The sequence below is a fragment of the Phacochoerus africanus genome, chromosome 1 (genome assembly GCF_016906955.1).
Source record: "Phacochoerus africanus isolate WHEZ1 chromosome 1, ROS_Pafr_v1, whole genome shotgun sequence".
Lineage (NCBI taxonomy): Eukaryota > Metazoa > Chordata > Mammalia > Artiodactyla > Suidae > Phacochoerus > Phacochoerus africanus.
Window position 1 is genome coordinate 82,469,407 of NC_062544.1, and position 22,255 is coordinate 82,491,661.

The window sequence follows — 22,255 nt, forward strand, 5'->3', positions numbered from 1 at the left end:
CAACTATTTTATACCCATAGCACATATTCGAGCATCACATTTTTTGGCTTGAATGTCCAAAATATGTAAAAGTTTATTTAAAAGTTTCCTATATTTACAGTGTAATTGTTCCTCCAGTGAAACAATTTCATTAATATCACCCTTCTTACATGCATCAAATTGTGACTACTCAGATATAAAATTCACATCAAAATTGAATATATACTCAATGGCAACAAGAGCTATTTTATATACTAATTCAAATTCTGTGGCCTACGACTGAAGAGGCCAAGTTTCCCTAATGCTTGGTCTTAAAGAGAATCCATTATTCTAGAATATTAGCTAATTCTAAGCAATCTTGACTTAATGTAAACTCCTCAGGAGCAAGGATAGTTTTTTATATATATATGTGTGTGTGTGTTCATTTGTATGTATATATAATATGTATATACATATATATTTGAGTGTATGTGTATGTATGTGTGTGTATATATATATGTGTATGTGTGTGCGTGTGTGTGTATATATATATACACACACACGCACACACATACACATATATATATAAAACCTGAACTATCATTGCTTGTATTATGATATAATATAACATAAGGTAATATAATATAATATAACATATAAATATATCTTAATTCCTTACACTCAGCACGGTTTTAGATGTAGCATAAGGATTTACTTAAATTTTACATTTATTTCCTTGACTTGGTTTACCTTTTTTTTTTATGGCCACAGCCATGGCCTATGGAAATTCCCAGGCCAGGAATTGAATCCCATCTGCAGCTGTGACCTACGCCAAAGCTGTGGCAATGCCAGATCCTTTTAATCCACTGCACCAGGCCTGGGATCAAACTCATACCTCTTCAGCAACCTAAGCCACTGCAGTCAGGTTCTTAACCCACAGCACCATGGCAGGAATTCCAGTTTATTCTTTTTAAATCATGAAACATATCAGGCATCTAAAAATGTATAAAAATATAAGGAGGACCTATTTTCCCATTGCCCAGCTTAAGAAATAAAGCATTCTAATGACAACTGGACCCTCACTTTACCCCTCCCCACTGAAAGATGACCATTGTCTTGAATTTGGCATTTATTATCCCCATATACGCTCTCACTTTAGTTCAGGGTATTTATGAAAAATAGGTGGTATTGCTTCTCAGATTTTAGAATGTCGTTTGAATGATGTTGTAATGTATCCTTCTGCAACTCTTCTCAGTTCCATACTCTCTTTGAGATTTGTTTGTGTTTGTAGATGCAGCTCTAGTTCATCAATTTAACTGCTGTTATCATATTCCATTCTATGAATACACTACATTTAGGATATTTCGATTGGTTTCATGTTTTTACTAAAATACACTGGGCTGCAGTGAACATGTTTGTATTTGGTCCCCTGTGTACTTGTTTAAATGCTTCTATAGACATGTACATCTAATGTGGGGTTGTTGAGATTTAGATGTGCGTTGTCGAGTTTTAGATGTGCGTTGTCAACCTAATTAGATACTGTTAAGGATGCAATTTAGAGGCAGGACAATTCACACTCCCATCAGTAGAGTGTGAGTCTCTCTGGCCTCACATTCTTTTTTTTGCTAAAGTGAAGTATAGTTATTTCCAATGTTGTGTTAGCTTCAGGTGTACATCAAAGTGATGTACTTTAAAAGAGTGTATGTGTGTGTGTGTACACATATATATGCTCTTTTTCAAATTCTTATCCTTTATAACATTAAAAAACATCAAGTAGAATTCCCTATGCTATACAAAAGGTCTTTGTTGGTTAACTTTTTATACATATTGGTGTGTATATGTTAATCCCAAACTTCTAATTTATCTTTTCTCTTCCTTTCCACTTTGGTAAACATAAGTCGGTTTCTATGTAAGTCTACCTATGTTGTAAATAGGTTCATTTGTATCTTTTTTATATTCCACATATAAGTGATATTATACAGTATTTTCTTTGTCTGACATTTCATTTAGCATGATAATCTCTAGGCACATCCATGTTGCTGAAAATGGCATTATTTCATTCTTTTTTAAGGCTTAGCAGTATTCCATTGTGTGTGTATGTGTGTGTATGTATACCATATCTTCTTTTTTTATCTTACACAAATCCTATTTAATAAGAGCTCACAGAATATTTGATCAGGTATAGATTATGCTGTGTTTTAGTCTAACCCCTATAGTTAGAACAAATTCTACACCACAATCATGTTTATAAAGTAAAAATTGTACAGTATCTCTGTATACTAAAACATTACCAATGTAATGTTGAGGAATCAAATTATCAGCTGGCTGACTTTGCTATTATGATGTATATTAATATCTTTTTTCTAGCATGCAATGCCACTTAGAAAAAATTCACCACTCTTTCAATATATTTTAATTTCCAGTATACATTACTAGCTGGAAAATTCATTTAATTGGCAGTAAGGTGGGAATTTGGTCCAAAGTGTAAAGACTCATTTCGATGAGTTAAGTGATCATTAAACGTGCAATGGTGAACTTTCAATTGATAAACTATTTCTATTGTTCAGTAAAGATTATTATTGTAGCTAGCCTAACCATGAGAACTTTTTTCCACTTGATTATAAGCATTTCTTGCCTTCAGACTGGCTATGGGATGCAAGAGGTCCAATAACTCTGCCAAGGGCATGGCAACCACCTCACCAGCATCATCAGACCAGATATTAATGGCTGCTTTGATGAAGCTTCACAACAAAACTGAACACACTGCTGGAAATGTGTCCCAACAGAGTCTCTTACACCTTCCTCACTAGCTAACCAGACATTGGTCATCATTGCTTGGCTTTACTTCTTCCTGCATCAAATTCATCACAACCTTGAATGCTGAACAGGATCAATGTCTTTAGTACATTAGCTGCATGTTACTCTTTTTCCCAGGGAGAGGAATGTTATAAAAGGAAGTCATGTCATCTTGTTTTTCAACTTCTTTGAGTCTACTCTCATCTTTTTGAAGTTCGTGAAATGCTTCTTTCACCAGATTGTCTAGATCCACTTTGTCTAATAATTCTAGCTCAGGGTTTCTTTCCAGCACAATGGACACAACCACAACCATTAGTAGCTCCACAATGGTCTGTCGGTTCTTTGGCTGGTCAATATTTCCCAACATGTCTTCTACAAGAGAGAGTTACTCATCTCATACATGGTCATATCTGATAGAGTTGGTTGCTGTGGCACGTGCTTCCTGGCTGAAATGATACCATTGGGTGTGTGCTCCAGGATCTGCCATACTCTGTCATAGAACCTAGTGGGAGGTCTATCCAAAGATCCACTGATCTGATGCCTGTTCAGCCAAGATCTTTCATTCTGTTGAGCCAACTTCACTAGGTGACAGCTGATACAAGTCTCTGGCTGGCTTATTCCAGCCACTGATCTGTGGCTCATACTTCATAGAGTGAAGAATGTGACTGAATAACTTGGGGTTATTGGAGATGATCCAGCCAATGTGGATGACCAGCTCTTGCTGAATGACCACCTCCCACTCATCATGATGTTACACTTGTAATTAGATGATATTCTTAATCACTCTTGGAGACAAAAGATTAGAGATAACCTTCATGCCCAAAGGCATCCAGAATTACCTGTTTGCCCTGCACTAAAAAATTAGTAATGGATGGGTCCAGGCTGTCCACTAGCTTACTTAAAAGACTTCCTTAAAAAGCAAAAAAAAAAAAAAAAGAAAAAGAAAGACTTGCTGCATGGTGCAACACTGATCAAATTTTTTGCTGTCACCTCCTCTATAGACTTTCTCAATGTAATCAGAAACAATGCCTTCCTTCGTGATGAATTTGGGGCCTTTTCTTTTGAGCTGTATACTCAGCAGGATGGCTAGGCTAGCCAGACAACTACAGTCATTCAGTTTTTGAAGAATTTCATGGGTGATTTTTTTTTTTTACCTTTCAGTAACTGCAATATCTGGTTGCTGTACTCATTCAGGAGCATTGGCACATAATAGTACTTTGGTATTACAGGATAACCTTTTGTGGTCTGATGAAGTACTGGAGTCAGAAGATCCTGATATTCTTTCACTTGCTTGGGTTTGCCTCTAAAAACACCATGAATCATCATGTAAAGGAAAAATATGGGAAATTCACATTTTATGCCATCAAATAGCTAACTTTCAGCTGGTATGTAGTAATGTCTATTGGGATCTTCAATTGATGTACCATACTCATTTCTCAAGAAATGCTTAAGTCTATATTTTCCATTTTTAACCACTTTTATCAATTTTTAAATTTTTAACCACTTTATAAATGTATGGTTAAACAGAACTTGATCACCCAAGGCAAATTCAGGATAACTGATGCAAGGGAGCAGGGCAGCATCTGTGTTACGAGATCTTGATTCTTCAGGTAAAGATGAGCACAGAATTTGTCAGCTATGATTGTGGGCATCAAGATCCACAAATATAACTGACAAGGAACTTCCCTGATTGCCAAAGAGGTTGAATTCACTAATTGTTTCTAGAGCCGCTTTTGCTAAGCCAATAGAGCTCGAATGCAGCTCTGTACAGCATTTATTATATTTGCTTCCCCTTTCCCGGACACCAAAATCAGGCACACGGTAAACTCTTTCTACACAAAATACAAATTTCTGAACAAAAGAGACCTCATCTGTGTTATAGATAATCTAGAGTTGTGAGGAAATCATTTCTACAAGGTAAAGGAGATAGAGAGACAGTCTTTATCTGAAGATGACCATATTCCTCATAGGAGAGGATCGCATCTCCTGTATGCAAATTGAAAACAGAATGAAGTCATGTGGTCAGGCGTGGATCCTGCTTAAACTGCTGGACCTTCTTGGTCTGACACATATAGCAGTAGAGAATTTCTCTCATACATTTTATAGCTGCATGCTCCAGCTCATGGGTCCTTCCCTTGTCATCATCAATGCACCTGTATGCAGGAGCTAAAGCCCAGGCTCCAGCAGTGCAGTATAGACTGTCAAGGACATTGGCTTTCTGAGCATCACCACATTTTAGTGGGAAAGAGACCTGTGTTTAGACTTTGATACAGCAGCAATGTTGACTTGGCAATTCTGTAATCATGATCCATCTTATCCCACAGAGTTTCATTATCAGTTCTTGGAATATTAATGCTTTTAAGAGGTTCATAAGCTGAACCAGACCATAAGAAAGCTGGTGAAGAGACAACTACATCAGGTGAGTTGGCCATCTCAAATTGTTGACGCTAACATATATGTTGCAGGCTAAACTCTAGCAATTTTCAAAACTGAGCACTTGGTCTGGGCTCTTTGCTTCAAGATCTTCCAGCTCACGTGGGCCATGAACCCCATCATCCTGCTTGTGCCACAGCCTTGGCTTCTGCCCCTGGGCTATACCATATCTTCTTTATCCATTCACCTGTCAATGGACGTTTAGCCATTTCTCGGCTATTGTAAATAGTGCTGCAATGAACACTGGGGTGCATGTATCTTTTTGAATTATAGTTTTATCCAAATATATGCCCAAGAGTGTGATTATTGGATCACATGGTAGCTCTATTTTTCATGTTTTAAGGAAGCTCCATACTGTTCTCCATAGCTGGTCTCACATTCTTGATAAACTATGTTACTTTCAGATTTAGGGGAAAAAAAAACTTTAATTTATGGAATGAGTAGGGTTTGCTTTAGAACTTCCCAGAGGAAGTTCCTGCTATAGCTCAGCTGGTTGAGAACCCAACTCAGTGTTGGTGAGGACGTGTGTTCAATCCCTGGTCTTGCTCAGTGGGTTAAGGATCTAGCACTGCCTCAAGTTATGGAATGGGTTGCAGATGCAGCTCAGATCTGGTGTTGCTATGGCTGTGGTGTAGGCCTGCAGCTGCGGCTCTCATTGGACCCTTAGCCTGGGAACTTCCATAGGTTGCAGGTGCAACCCTAAAAAGGAAAAAAAAAAAAAAAGAAGAACTTCCCAGAAAGCAATAAATGGCTACTATAAAATTTTTGATGGCCTAGAATTTATTGATTGGATTATTTAAAAATTATTCAAACAACAAGAGTAATTTAGGGACAATTAGGTGGAAAAAGTATAATATTGCTTTTAGTATTACTCCATGAACACAGATCACTTTAAAAATAAACATGTATTCATTGACATGGTAATTACTTAACCAAATTGAGCAATTTTTGGAATTCACTATTGGCTTATTTTACATTCATAAAAATGTTTTCCAAATATGTTTAATCCTGTACTGGTATTCCAATGGGTATGTGTTAGAGTAAAGTTAAGTAAAAATGAACAGAACAAGTGTCCAGGCTAGACTTGCTTTCATTTTATAACCTGTCTCTTGTTAACATTGTAATTTGCAATAATAATTCTGGTTAGATAGAGTATTCATGCTTTTCCATAGTGTTTTATTTTGCCTTGTTTTTAGCAAAAATCAAGTATGCCCAGAACAAAGCATTCTAAAACATAAACATGATCATAGCATAAAACAGAAGTTTATAAAATTAGCTTCAACTTACTTTTTTCTTTCTTACAAATTCTATTCTTTCGTAAATGTCCTGAAAAGAACATGCATTGACTATATTGGTAGCAGCTGGACAGATGGGTTTTACAGTGCTAAATGCAACATTAGGGTCATACCAGAAATGAAGACATGGGCATGGGTTTCTATTTCTCTAAACAGACAGAAGACATTCTTAGGAAATTCCAGTTCTAAGTGCTTTTACTTGAGTCCAGTTTGAGATATGATGAAAATAATGACAAAAAATATTTTTTAGGCAGGTACATCATCACAGTTGATGCCTCATACAGAGTTGTCAAAGAAAAGAGTCAGTTAATTCTTCAAGGTCAGTTGTCCCAATTCTCAGGAGAAATGAAATCTTTCCTAGTTTCTTGGGTCTGCTCATTGATGTCTTCACTCAGAAAAGTCTTTCCCTCAGATTTGAAACAGAACACATTTGGCATATTATTAGCTAACTGTTTTCATGAAAAATTCCTGCCACTTACCACTCCACCCCTAATACATGATTTATACTTCCTGGTTAGACCCACATGGAATTAGACATCCATGGAGCTATGTTCTTTTCTGCTATGAACTTCTTGTGTCCACACCATCTGCAAAACAAAAATATGCATTGCGTTTAACGTCACTGGATTTCTTCACAATATTCCCTTTAGAGTCTACTCCTTTTTATGCCACATCAGAAAAAAACATGCAGTTTTGCCACTTTTAATAGTCATAATAAAAGAGTGATATGATAATGCATATAAATGAGCAACATGTAAGTAGAACTATAGATATAATTCTTTCTGGGAAAATACTGGTATATTTGTCATGTGAAATTTGATACTTAGCATGTTTAGTGGCTGGTGTCATTAACTCAGAGCTAGAAGGAATGTGCAGACCTAGAAAAACTCTGACCAGAATCCCTCTGATCTTTTTTGTAGCATTAATTTCTAGGACAACATTCCTTCCTCTCCTACCCCTCTTCCCCATTCTCACCCCAGTCACCCCCATTTGAGCTTTGGCCTCCAGAATCAGCATCTATTATTCTCTGGACAGTTTCCATCTAGCTACTTTAATTACATACAGCATAAGTCCATGGGCACTCAAGACAACCCTTGACCAATCAGTAATCAATGAGGGAGTCAGAAAGCCTCAGGTCAGGATGACCCTTTGGCATCACACACACCTGAGGTCTGGAAGGAGTGAACTGAAGCTGCCCCTTGTGGCACTCTTCTGAGATGACACTCTTGTTTGCCCACTTCTCGCCTGTCTTGCTGCGTCCACCCCCTTCCAGCTCTCTTCTGAGTGGGCATCATCTCCATGCATATGAATCCTTCTCTCAGATTAAGCTCTGGGGAGCTTGACCCAAGATAGCATCTGAGATTTGATCCTGCCTATTTGTCTTGACACTTTTGATTAACCTCAAATGAAAACCATGTACTCTTACCTTGTATATTTTATTTTATTTTATTTGTATTTTTGTCTTTTTAGGGCCACACCTGCAGCATATGGAGGTTCCCAGGCTAGGGATCTAATCGGAGCTGCAGCTGCTGGCCTATGTCAGAGCCACAGCAATGCCAGTTCTGAGCTGTGTTTGCTACCTGCACCACAGCTCATGGCAACACCAGATCCTTAACCCACTGAGCAAGGCCAGGGATCAAACCCTCAACCTCATGATTCACAGTCAGATTCATTTCTGCTGTGCCACGACAGGAACTCCCTTACCTTGTATATTTTAAAGTTAAAATCTATATTTTAAAAAATCATGAGTTAAATAGTTGGAAAAGGATGTAATTTGTGACATACTGCAAAAATGGACATTTAAAAATAAAACTACCACATTTCTCTTTTAATTTACCAAATGGAATCTAAATGTCACAGTGATTTGATACCATCTTTATTCATTTAAATATACCATATGATTTAACCTATATGTGGAATCTAAAAATATCTAAAAAAACAAATCAGAAGCAAACTCACAGATACAGAGAACAAATTAGTGGTTCTTGGCAGGGTAGGGGGTGGTATGTGATATAGATGAAGGAGATTAAGTGATGCAAGCTTTCAGTTATAAATAAATAAGAGAGGTGTGGCCAAGAGGTAGAGTAGGAAGACCCTGAGCTTACCTAACCCCAAGCACACCAACATTAGAACTATTTATAGAGCAACTATCTATGAGAACAACTTGAAGACTAGCAGAAAAGAATTTCACAACTTTATAAAACGATATAAGGAAGGAACCACAACAAGACAGGTAGAAAGGGCAAAGATGTAATATATTTAAGATCCACCACCTGGGGTAGGTAACTCACAGCAGAAGGATAATCACAATTGTAGAGGTTCTCCCCAAGGAATAAGGGGTCTGAACTCCACAGGGGCCTTCCCAGTCCAGGGGACCTGCCAGGAATATGAGCCCCCAGAACATCTGGTTTTGAAGACCAGCAGGGCTTGGGTACAAGAGAGACAGAGGACTGTAAGAAACAGAGTCTGTTTTCAAAGGTTGTGTGCAAAACACACATTCTGAGACCCATAAAAGACATAGTAATTTGAACGGAGCCTGGGTGGGACCCACTTGCTGATCTTAGAGAGCATTCTGGAGAGACAGAAAGTGACAGGGAAACCCCTGGGGACATAGACACTACTGCAACCATTTCTAGGAGCTCATCCAACCATGAGAACACTATGCTGGTAAGCATAATTTTGGATTCTTCTCTCTAGTCTACTAGTGCCAGGAGATTTTTTACCCACCAATAGGTCTGCACCAGCCCCAGGCCCAGGCCCCAGACCCCAGGACCTACAGCTGCACCAGGCCTTGGCCCCTCCCTTAAGTTAGCCAGCAGCAGCCACACAGAGCAAGGCCTGGCAGCCAACCAGGCCACCCCCACATACCAGCACACCCAAGGTAGCTGGTCTCACCACAACTACCTTGAGCCTCACCCAAGATAGTTGGCCCATAGAGCCCATGTAGGGGGCAGATAGCTCTGGTGTCCAGAGAGGAATATTCTCTAGGCCACAAAGGACATCTCCCACATAAGGCCACTTCTACAAGCTCGTGAAACATAACCAGACACCCAATATATAGAAATAAACACAGAGAGTTAAGCAAAGTGAGAAGACAGAGGAATATGTTCTAAACAAAGAAAGACAAACCTCAAGAAGAAAACTAAATGAAGATAAGCTCTTTACCTGATAAAGAGTCAAGGCAATGATCATACCAATGATCAATAACTTGGGAGAAGAATGGATGAACATGGTGAGAATTTTAACAAAAAGTTAGAAATATGAAAAAGACCTAAGTAGCTGAATGATGTAATAAGTGAGATAAAAAATACACTACAAGGAATCAGCAGTGGATTAGACAATACAGAGTAACAGATCAGCAAACTGGAAAACAGAGCAGTGGAATCACCCCAGATGAAGAAGAGAAAAAAAGAATTTTTAAAAGTGAGGATAGTTTAAAAGACCTCTGGGACAACATCAAACATATTAACATTTGTATTACAGAGGTCCCAAAGGAGAAAGAAAGAAAGGGGAAGAGAACTTATTTGAAGTTCCCTACCCTGGGAAAGAGTAACAGACATCCAGGTCCAGGAAGCACAGAGTCCCAAACAAAATGAATCTAAGGAGATCCACACCAAGACACATTATAATTAAGGATGAAAAATTAAAAATTAAAAACAGAATCTTAAAAGCAGCAAGGAAAAAGCAACTAGTCATGTAAAAGGGAAATTACATAACACAATCAATTGGCTTTGCAACAGAGATTTTGCAGGCCAGAGAGAGTGGCACCATGTATTCAAAGTGATGAAAGGAAGAAACCTACAACCAAGAATACTCTACCCCAGCAAGGCTACTGCTCAAATTTAAAGAGGAAGTGAAGAGTTTTGCAGACAGGCTAAATATAAAAGAGTTCAGTATCACTAAACAAACTTTATAAGAAATGTTAAGGGGACTTCTCTAAGTGGAAAAAAATACCACAACCAGAAATATAAAACCACCAAAAGGAAAATCTCATTGATAAAGCCAATCTCATTAATAAAGGAAGATCAACCACATACAAAGCTAGTAGGGGGGGATAAAAGACAAAAGTAGTAATATTATCTATAGCCACAATAAGTAGTTAAGGGATACACAAAACAAAATATGTAAAATATGATGTCAAAAACATTAAATATGGAGGAAGAAGTAAAAATTCAGGGTTTTAAAAATGTGTTAAAACTCAAGAGATTATCAAGTTTTATATATGTTGTTTTATATGAACCTAATGGTAACCACAAAGTAAAAATCTATAAGATATATACAAAGAGAGAGAGGAATATAAACAACAATAAAGATGGTCATCAAACCACAAGGAAAAAGAGAATAAAAAAAGAACCAAGAGAACTAAAATAACCAGAAAACAATTAACAAATGGCAATACACACATACCTACAAAGAATTACTTTAAATGTCAACGGATTAATGTTTCAATCAAAAAATTTTGTGTCACTGAATGGATAAGACAACAAGACCCATCTATATGTTGTCTAAAAGAGACACACTTTAGGTCTGAAGACACAGAGACTGAAAATAAGGGGATTGAAAAAGATATTCCATGTAAATGGAAACAAAAAGAGAGCTGGGGCAGAAAAACTTAAATCAAACAAAATAAACTTTACAACAAAGACTATAATAAGGTGCAACAAAGGATATTACATAGTGATAAAGGGATCAATCCAAGAAGAAGATATAAAAATTGTAAATATATGTTACAAAGGAAGCTTTCCACAGAAAAGAAAATCATGCACTTGGAAAATAGACTTGTGGTTGCCAAGGGGGAGGGGGAGGGAGTGGAATGGACTGGGACCTTGGGGTTAATAGATGTAGACTATTGCCTTCAGAATGGATTAGCAATGAGATCCTGCTGTGTAGCACTGGGAACTCTGTCCAGTCACTTATGATGGGGCATGATAATGTGAGAAAAAAGAATGTATACATGTATGTGTAACTGGGTCATCATGCCATAGAGTAGAAAAAAAAAGAAAGGTAAAAATAAAAACACTAACAAAAAAATTTTAAAAATAAAAATTGTAAATATGTATGCACCCAACTTAGGAGCACCTAAATACAGAAAGCAAATATTACTAAATGTAAAGGAAGAAATGAACAGTAATACAAAATAATAGAGAACTTTAATAAGCCATTTATATCAATGGACAGATCATCCATACAGAAAAACAATAAGGAAACATTTGACTTAAACAACACATTAGATCTGATGGACACACACACACACATACACACAACATTCCTTCCAAAAGGAAAATACATATTCTTTTCAAGTGCAAAAGGAACATTCTCCAGGATATATTATATGCTAGGCCACAAAACAAGTCTCAATGAATTTAAGAAGACTGAAATCATATCATGGGTATTTTCCAATCACAACACATTAGACTAGAAATCAACTGCAAGAAAAACTGCAAAAAAATACAAGTACATGAAGTCTAAATGCCATGCTGCTAAACAGCCAATAGATCCTGAAAGAAATCAAAGAGTAAAAACAAAATACCTGGAGATAAATGAAAATGGGAACACAATTATCCAAAACCTATAGAATGCAGCAAAAGAGGTTGTAAGAGGAAAGTTTATAGAGAGAAGGGTAGGCAATATAAACCTACCACAGGAAACAAGAAAAATCTCAAATAAACAATATAACCTTACACCTAAAGAAACTATAAAAAGAACAAAGTCAAAGTTAGTAGAAGAAAGAAATAATGAAGATCAGAGCAGAAATAAATGAATAGAGACTGAAAAACAACAATAGTGGAGTTCCTTCTGTGGTGCAATGGGATCAGTGGCATCTCTGGAGTTCTAGGACATAGGTTTGATACCTAGCCTGGCACAGTGGGTTAAGGATCCTGATTGTTGCAGCTGAGGCATAGGTGGCAACTGTGGCTCAGCTCTGATCCTTGGCCTAGGAACTCCATAAGCAGTGATGCAGCCAATACAATAAAATGAAATGAAATAAAACAAAAACAAAACTAAGATTTGGTTCTTTAAAAAGACAAACAAAATTGGTGATCCTTTAGCCAGACTCATCAAGAAAAAGAGTACCCAAATAAATAAAATCAGAAATGAAGGGAGAAGCTACAACTAACATGGCATAAATACAAAGGATCATACGAGGTTACTAGGAGCAATTAGACAACAATAAAATAGATAACCTAGAAGAAATGAATAAATTCCTAGAAATGTACAATCTTCCAAGACTGAATCAGGAAGAAATAGAAAATATGAATAGAAGGATTAACAGGATGAAATTGCATCAGTAATTAAAAAACTCCCAAGAAACAAAAGTCCAGGATCAGACAGGTTCACAGATAAATTCTACCAAATATCTGAAGAGTTAACATCTATCCTTTTCAAACTATTACAAAAATTGAAGAAGGAATGCTTTCAAAATCATTCTATGGGACCAGCATCACACTAATATCAAAACCAGGCAGAGGCAGCAGAAAAAAAAATGTTACAGGCCAACATCACTAAAAACACAGATGCAAAAATCCTCAATAAAATATTAGCAAATGAAATCCAATAATACATTAAAAAATTATGATTAAGTGGGGTTGAGCCCATGGATGCAAGAATGGTTCAATATCTTCAAATCAATTAATGTGATACAAAACATCAACAACTGAAGAATAAAAATCATACAATAATTTCAATAGATGCAGAAAAAGCTTTAGGCAAAATTCAACATCAATTTATAATAAAAACTTTCCAGAAAGTGGGTATGAAGAAAATGTACCTCATCATAATAAAAGCCATATATGATAAACTTACAGCCAATGTCATATTCAACAGTGAAAAACTGAAAGCTTTTCCTTCTAAGATAAGGAACAAAGCAAGGATGGACAGTCTTGCCAATTCTATTTAACATAGTTTTGGAAGTCCTAGACATGGCAAACAAACACACGAAATGAAGTAAAAGACAACCAAATTGAAGAAGTAATAAAACTGTAACCACTTGCAGATGTCATGATACTATATATAGAAACTCTTAATACACCACCAAAAAAACCTATTGGAACCAATAAATTCAGTAAGGTTGCAGGATACAAAATTAACATACAGTAATCCACTGCATTTATATACACTAACAATCTATCAGAAAGAGGAATTAAGAAAACCAATTTACAATTACATCAAAAGGAATTAAATGCATAGAAATAAATCTAAGCAATGAGGTGAAAGACTTGTACTTGGAAAACTATAATGATGAAAGAAATTGAAGATAACACAACAGATGGAAAGATAAATTGTGCTCATGGATTGAAAGAATTGATATTATTAAAATGCTTACATTCCCCCCCCCCCGAAAGCAATCTGCAGATTCAATGCAATCTCTACCAAAATACCATTGGCACTTTTCACAGAACTAGAACAAATAATTCTAAAATTTGTATAAAAACAGAAGCCAAAGCAATCTTATGAAAAAAGAACAAATCTGGAGGTACTATGCCCTCAGATTTCAGACTATGCTACAAAGCTGCAGTAATCAAAATAATATGGTACTGGCACAAAGCAGACACATAGATCAATGGAACAGAATAGAGAGCCCAGAAATAACCCTACACTTATATGGTCAAGTAATCTACAGTGAAGGAGATAAGAATACACAATGGAGAAAGACAGCCTATTCAATAAATCTTATTGGGAATAGTGGACAGGTACATGCAAAAAAAATCAAACTGGACTTCTTTCTCATACTATATAAAAACAAACTCAAATCAATTAAAGGCTAGGATGTGAAACCATACAACACCTAGAAGAAAATATAGGCAGTATACTTTCCTTAAGGATCACCCCTTTAGAAAGGGAAACAAAAGCAAAAATAAACAAATTAGAGTTTATTAAACTAAAAACCTTTTGCACAGTAAAGAAAACTACCAACAACAAGAAAAGGCAACTTACTAGATGGAAGAAGATATTTGCAAAGGATATCCAATAAGGAGTTAATATCCAAAACACACAAAGAAGTCATACAACTCAATATGAACAAACAAATAAATAAAAACCCCAATTAAAATGAACAGAGGACATATATAGACATTTTCCCAAAGACATATAGATGTCCAACAGACACATCTTCAACATCACTAATCATCAGGGAAATGCAAATCAAAACTGCAATGAGCTGTCTCTTCACACCACACAGAATGGCTATCATCAAACTCAACAAATAAGTTTTGGTGAGGATGTGGAGAAAAGGGAAATACCATGAAATTTAAGTGGGATTGTATATTGTTGCATAAAAAACAGTATATATGTTCCTCAATAAATTAAAAATAGAACTGCCATATGATCCAGCAATTTTACTTCTTGCTATTTACTCAAAGAAAACAAAACACTAATTCAAAAGATATATATACACTCCAATGTTCAAAGCAACATTATTTACAGTAGCCTAGATATGGAAGGAATAAAGTCTATCAATAATTAATGGATAAAGAAGATGTGAAGTATATAATAGAACAGAATATTACTTGGGCATAAAAATAAAACCTTGCCATTTGTGATAATGTGGGAGGCTCTAGAGAGTATTATGCTAAGTGAAGTGAGTCAGAGAAAAATGAATACCACATGGTCTCACTTACATGTGGAATTTAAAATCAATATAAACAAACAAAACCAAATGAAAACGGACTCATAGATTCAGAGAACAAATGGAGGTAGCTGGAAAGGACGGAGGGGATTAAGAGGTACCAACCTCCGGGTAAGTAATAAATAAATCCATTAGACATGTACTATTATTATATTCTCTGATAAAATAATATTTTTATAATCTATTTTACACATTTTTTTTCCTTCAGAATTTTGAAGTTGCAGCTTAGCTCATTTGCTTTATAGGACATATTGCCATATAGCCTAATTGGCAGAATTAGTCTTTACTGTAAAGCCAATCGACCAATCCTTACTGTAAGACCAATTTTGGCCTTAGGAAGAGTCTGATTTCATCTTTCAGTTAAAATAAGTATGTTACTTAAGTGTGAAGTAAGTTACTCTTGCTCTCTGTATGCTCTCTTTTCTTTGTTCTCACAGAATTCTCACTCAGGAGAGATGCATCCTTTGACAAAAGTTGGGAAATTTATAACTCCTGTCATGCTCATTCTGTAACATATATGGATTCAGAACAACCAAACATGAAGTCAAATACCTATATAACAGCAACATATGTCTTCTGTAACAGAAACATGTACAGGATAGGAAATATCTGAAGTCTTAAAGGAGGGCTTCAGATCTAATATTTAAAATGACATTTTGTTTGACAACATGTTCTCCTTCCTGTGCATCCCTAAGAGGGTTTTACATCTGGGCAAAGCACCAGAAGAAGATTCAGAACGGCTGATAAATGTGCCATTTTTTTATGTGCGAGGTGAGGGGCACTTGTAAAGGGGGATGCAGGAAAGGAGATATCCATGATTCCTCAGACATAAACATCCTCAGGCAGAGTCCTTTAGTTCTTAGAAACCCATGCATTTGACAACAACAATAACAACAACAACAGAAACCCATGCATTTGAAAGTCTTTACATGTCCCCCCAGTGCCTCTCAGTATAAAAAACACTGGCCTTGCCCAAGTGCTTCATTGTACAAGTAAGAAAGTTGAGGACCAGGGCAATCAGGTGACTTTTCATGATCACAAACCTAGTTAGTGGTGGAATGAAAACTAGCCTCTGGATTTCCTCCTTCCCAGTTTGGCCTTCTTTCCACCACGGCCATCATCATCATCATCATCATCATCTGAAACAGTAGCTAATATTTATGAAGATTTTACTCTACGCAAAGTGCTGTTTGAAGCACTTTACATTCATTAACTGTTCACATTACCCTATGATACAGGATCTGTTATCATCCCCATTTTACAGATGGGAAAATGGAAGCTAAGACAGGCAAAATGATGTGCCCAAGATCAAATGACCAATGACTGCAGAAATAAAATTCAAATTTATGTATGACCCTTAGATTCACTCTTTCAAATCCAGTTTCCCAAAGTAGTGTCTATAGAACACTAGCCCTATAAGACTCTCCCTGACACAAGACGCTCAGACAAATTGGTTTGACTATTAATGCTTCTTTCAGAATCACAATGAAGGAGTTCCCTGGTGGCCTACCTAGCAGTTAAGGATTAGATGCTGTCATTACAGTGGCACAGCTTTGATTCTTAACCTGGGGATTTCTTCATTCCATTGGTATGGCTAAAAAACAATGAACATTAGCCCATTAAACTCACTGAGAAGTCTTGTAAAAAGGACACCTACCTGTTAGTGTTTTACAGAAAAATGTTTTTTTTCCCAAATAGTTATTAATATCCAGTGACAGGAACTTCATTAAGAAGACTAACTTAGGTTCAATGTCTATAACACTATGTAAGGGGTTGTCAAATATTAGCCCAAGTCAGAATCATCTAGAGGGTCCCAACCTGAATTTTGAGGGCCTGTGGTGGAATCCAAGGATCTGAAAATCTAATGAGTTTCTAGATGATGCTGATGTTGCTTATCCAGGGACCATGCTTTGAGAAGTACTGCATTTGATGTTGGAAAAATAAAGACCAAGAAACAAGATTTGGGTTGGCATAATAGGAAAAGGAATACAGTTATGCTTTTAAAAATGTACATTAAAATCTTGAAAAATGTACATTATAATGAGCAAACACAAAATGTGTACATTAAGTAGATTGGGTAAAATGAAAATATCAGAAAAATGGGCAGATGAAAAGAAAAGCCCACTCTCTTTGGAAAAATAAAAGGGAAGCAAATCAATATAAAGGGTGATCATTCTTCACAATGTATTTTTATTTCTAATTATCAAACATATTACCAGACCTAGATAAGTCATATATAAGACTATAAGACATAGATAAGACTAGCTGATTATGTACCAGACACAGCATGTATTCTGAGCTTCATAGGGATCATCAACCTTCTGACAACCTAGAGGTAGGTTTTGTTATCCCCTTTTCATGGAAAAACTTTAAGGTGAACTTCTGTTCTATAAACATAATTAGAGAGCAAGAATCACTGTGACAAAACAGTATTGGACTAGATGCTGTGAGTGTTCTTTGGTGAGACACTTTGGATGTCTGTAGCTTCCATTTTCTTATTTGTAAAAAGTTACAGAACAACTCAGAGATTTCTAAAGTCATTCCAGTTTTCCAGTTCTAACCTTTCATAATTCTAAGGCCAAGACATTTTCTGAAGAGACTCAGACTGACTTCAAGCAGCAGGCTGTCCAAGTTACAAAATCAAGCTGTTGACTAGAACTCTCTAAGGGAAATGATTAAAGCCATAATCACTTCCATATGTATGATATATGATTAAATAGAAAAATGGAGAAAACTTTTGAAGGAAAGAAATTATGAAAAATTACAATAAATGATAAAGGTATTGGAATCACCCACTTGGTAATAATCTTTTTGACTCTACTAAACTTGTCATTTTCAGCTGTAAACTACCTTTAGAAAGATCTAAGAGGACTGATATAATCAAGATTTAGAGTACTGTTTTCCAAATTTGTATGCACACTGGAATCACCTATGGACCCTCAAAAAACATGGATGCATGTGTCTCAGCCCCAGAGAATGTGCTTTAAATGATGTGGAGTGTGGGGTGGACTGTGAAATTGTCAGTGGATATCCAGCTGATTATATGGTATAGACACATTTGGGAAATGCAGATTTATAGGGTTCTAAATGAAGATTTATATGGTTATTCCTGTGATTGCATTAATAATTCCATCCCCTGCTATGGTCTAAATTGTGTCCCCCTAAATTCACTTGTTGAACCCCCCCATGTGACTGTATTGGCAATAGGGCCTTTAAGGAGGTGTTAAGGTTAAATGAGGTCCTAAGGGTGGAGGTCTGGTTTGATAGAAGTGCCGATATAAGAAGAGTGAGAGACACCAGCGTTCTCTCTCCATTCTATGAGGACATAGCAAAAAGCGACTGTCTGCAAGCCAGGAAGAGAACTCTCATGGGGAACCAAATTGGCTGGTGCCCTGATTTTGGACTTCCCAGCCTCAATAACTGTGAGAAAATAAACTATGTTGTTCAAACCAGCCAGTCTATTGTATATGAATCAGCCTGAGCTGACTAGACAATCCCTCTTACATCCACCTCTCTGTCTCTGATTTACCCCAATTCCTTCCTCCAATGTTGGGAAAGCACATTTAATCAGGAGTTGCCAGACCAGGCAACTAAAGGCACTAAAGTTTGTTGAGCTTCAGTTTCTCCATTTGCATAGAAAAGATATTAATTCTTGTCTCCCTGTTTTGGAAGGGGTCCAATGGGATCAGGTTTATGAAATTTCCTTATAAATGTAGAGCTCCATACATGGGTGAGCTCCATCTGATACCTGCTACTTTCTCTCATTCAACCAGCTTCCCATCCAGCCCTCTATTTGACTTCTCATTTGTGTCCCTTCTTCAGTGTCACCTGCTGCATATGTTTTCTCCCCCATCCAGTCACCAGTCATTTGACCTCACTCCAATTTACTTCTTCTCCTATCATAGTTGTCCTTTAGAATAAATAAAAAGAAATTTTGTTGGCAAGAAATTCTGTTTTCCTTTATCTGGAATATCTGTATTTTGTGTTCATTCTGGATGGCAGTTTTTGCTGGGTATAAAATTCTGTGTTCATGTTTCTCTTCTTTCAGCACTTAAAGAGAAGATATTATTCTACAGTCATTTGGGTTTTTTTTTTATTACTCAAATGAATTTATCACATCTGTATTCTACAGTCATTTGGCCTTCATAGTTTCTGATGAGAAATCTACCATCATTTTAGTAATTGTTCCTTTCTTTTTTAACATGTAATTTTTCTCTGCCTGCTTCAAGATTGTCTTTATCTTTCATTTCAGAAATTTGATTATGATGTGTATGAGTGGGGTTTTCTTTGAGCTTTTAAAATCTGTACTGTTATCTCTTTTACCAATTTGGGAATTTGAGGGCTATTATTTCCTCCTTTTTTTCTGAGTGAATCTCTTTCTACTTTCCCTCTAGAACTCTCATGAAACAAATGTTAGAGATCTTGGTGTGTTCCTCAAGTCTCCAAGGTTCTGTTTATTTTAGGAAATCTCTTTCATCTCTTCAGGTCATCTGCCTTCAAGTCCACTGACTTTTTCCTCTAGGCTATTGAGCCCATACAATAAATTTTTAAAATTTCGGATACTGTATTTTTTACTTTTAAACGTTTTTGTCTTTTTTTGTAATCTTTAGTTCTCTGCCGAGAATGTCTATTCTTCTGCTCAAATTGTTTTCTTTTGTCTCATGGAGCACAGCTATAATCGCTACTTTAATGTCTTTATCTGATAATTGAAACATCTGAGTCAATTTGTAGTTGGCATCTGTTGTCTTTGCCTTCGAAGACCATTCATAATTCATATCTCTTTGTTCTCTGTTATGTTACATAATTTAGGATTGTATCCTGAAAAAAATTTTAGGTTTGAGGTATCTTGTTTTTTAAATATATACATTTTTTAAAGCATATTTGTTTTACAATATTGTATTAGTTCCAGGTATACAGCACAGTGATTCAGTTATATATATTTTATATAATACATATATTTTGTAATAACCTATTTTATATATATAATGTGTGTATATATAAATGAATATATATATTCTTTTTCAGATTCTTTTCTCTTATAGGTTATTACAAAATATTGAGTAGATTTCTCTATGCTGTACAGTAGGTCCTTTTTTATCTATTTTATATGTAGTAAAGTATATAGGTTAAGCCCAAGTTTCTAATTTATCTCTACCCCTCCCATTTCTCCTTAGGTAACTATAAATTCATTTTCTATATGAGTCTATTTCTGTTTCATAAATAAGTTCAATTGTATGATTTATTTTTAGATTCCACAATAATTGATAACATATGGTATTTGTCTTTCTCTGACTTAGTATGACAATCTCTAGGTCCATCCATGTTGCTACAAATGGCATTATTTCATTCTTTTTATGGCTTAGTGATATTCCGTTGTGTGTGTGTATATATATATATTTATAAATACATATTCTTTGAATATTTTGCTTTCTATACTCTAAGTCTACTATAATTCTTTGCAGGATTTTAATTTTTTTAAGCAGGCAATCAAAGTGCAGGTTCAGGACATCAGTGTCTTACTTTATGTGGGCAGTGGTTCTAGTTTCAATTTAGTGTCCAAAGTCTTTGCTATTCTGCTATGTGTATTTCCCATCCATATACAGCTCAAGGAAGAACCTGAGGCTTATTCAGTTCCCATAATTAGAATTAGACAAACTTTCTCCTGCTCTCTTCTCTGAGGCTACCACCAAATGCTGACCAACTGGGCCTCTCTTCTTGGTTCCTCTGCCCAAAAAGACAGGGGTTCTCTTTAATTTTAGCTGTCTAGCCTTCCATTCAGCTCCAAACTGGTGCCCACCTTCAGAGCAAAACCGTGAGAGAAAATAAAGGAAAAAATGGGGATTTCTTCCACCATTTTCGATATACAGGGGTCCATTTTCCTAGTTCTTCTGGACAGAAATATGGGGTTTCTATTGGGTTTCAGCCACCTGCTCTGCTGCCACCACACAGTTCTAGGACTGGGGCTCTTCATGAAGCCAAAGAAGAAATGAGAAAAGAAAACAGGAAACTCATGCACCTTCACAGCTTCTGTTTCTGTTTACTCTTCAGAGTTCTCAGGTTTCAGGTTGCTTTTTGTATTTAATTTTTTTAGAGGTTTCAGTTATAATCAGTGGAAGAGAGAGATAGTATGGGCTCACTCCATCCTGAGTCCAAAGTAGGCTTAGTCCTTTTTGACAAGACCAATTATTTCATCATATTTATATTTATTTTTCCTTTTCTGACATCTTCCCTCTCCTGTCTATCTATATTTTTCATATTTCTCCTATCCTCATCTCCTCGTTCCATTGTTTTGCTGATTTAATTCTATATCTATATACACATGTATATATATGAAGTATACACACACACTAAATATATATATATCATTTTACATACATACTGCATAAATATATAATATTTTATTGTATAACTATACCAATATTTGTTTATCATATCTCTTGTTGGGCATTTTGTTCCCACTTCAAATCCACTATAAATAGTTCTGTTATGAACATTCTAGTACATGACTCTTAGTGAATATAAATTTTTATTTATTTGGCCATGCCCATGGCATGTGGAAGTTCCTGAGCCAAAGATCAAACCAAGCTACAGCAGTGACAATACCAGATACTTAATCTACTGAGCCATGAAGGAAGTCCTGTATTTTTCTTTTAGGTTATACATTGGGGTAAAATTGTTAGGTCATAGGATATGCAGTTTTTCAGTCTTAGTGGATACCCAGGAATATTTATTTTAAAATAATTTCTCCCATGATTTTGCTACACAGCTACACAGAACCTCCTATGGCTGCCTCTTCTCCATCTCCTATTTTCTCTTTAGCTGTATTCCACAGCCATTTTTCCAAGCAGCCTACGAAGCCACCTTCAGCCTTCACAGAGATCTTAGAACCATAGCAATCTTTCATTCTCCAGGGTCCACTGAGCTTGGGCTTGGACAGGAGCCTAGATCTCAGACCAGGAAAGCCCTGGTCACCATGGAGAAAGCACACCCTGAGTGTTCAAACAGGTCCTTCCTCCTCCCATTACTACAGCAGTGCAGGGCTCCTCCTACTCCCCTCCCCCAGACCTGTGGTCCTAATTCTTGTCTCTCTCACATTTCTTTTCCTTGACCCACACCAGTCATTTATATCTAGTTCTGGTCTTTCCAA

General features: G+C 36.3%; 1 protein-coding gene and 1 pseudogene across 1 annotated transcript in view; both read right to left on the reverse strand.

Moving 5' to 3' along the window:
* Positions 1-2,397: 2,397 nt before the first annotated feature.
* On the reverse strand, positions 2,398-5,186 carry LOC125111964 (phosphorylase b kinase regulatory subunit beta-like; annotated as a pseudogene).
* Positions 5,187-6,346: 1,160 nt separating this feature from the next.
* The window catches only part of COL6A5 (collagen type VI alpha 5 chain), an 84,183-nt gene continuing 68,274 nt past the window's right edge, over positions 6,347-22,255 (reverse strand). The window contains exon 34 of the mRNA XM_047768394.1: positions 6,347-7,069. The gene's annotated coding sequence lies outside the window, so the exon portion shown is untranslated. The remainder of the gene's footprint in view (positions 7,070-22,255) is intronic.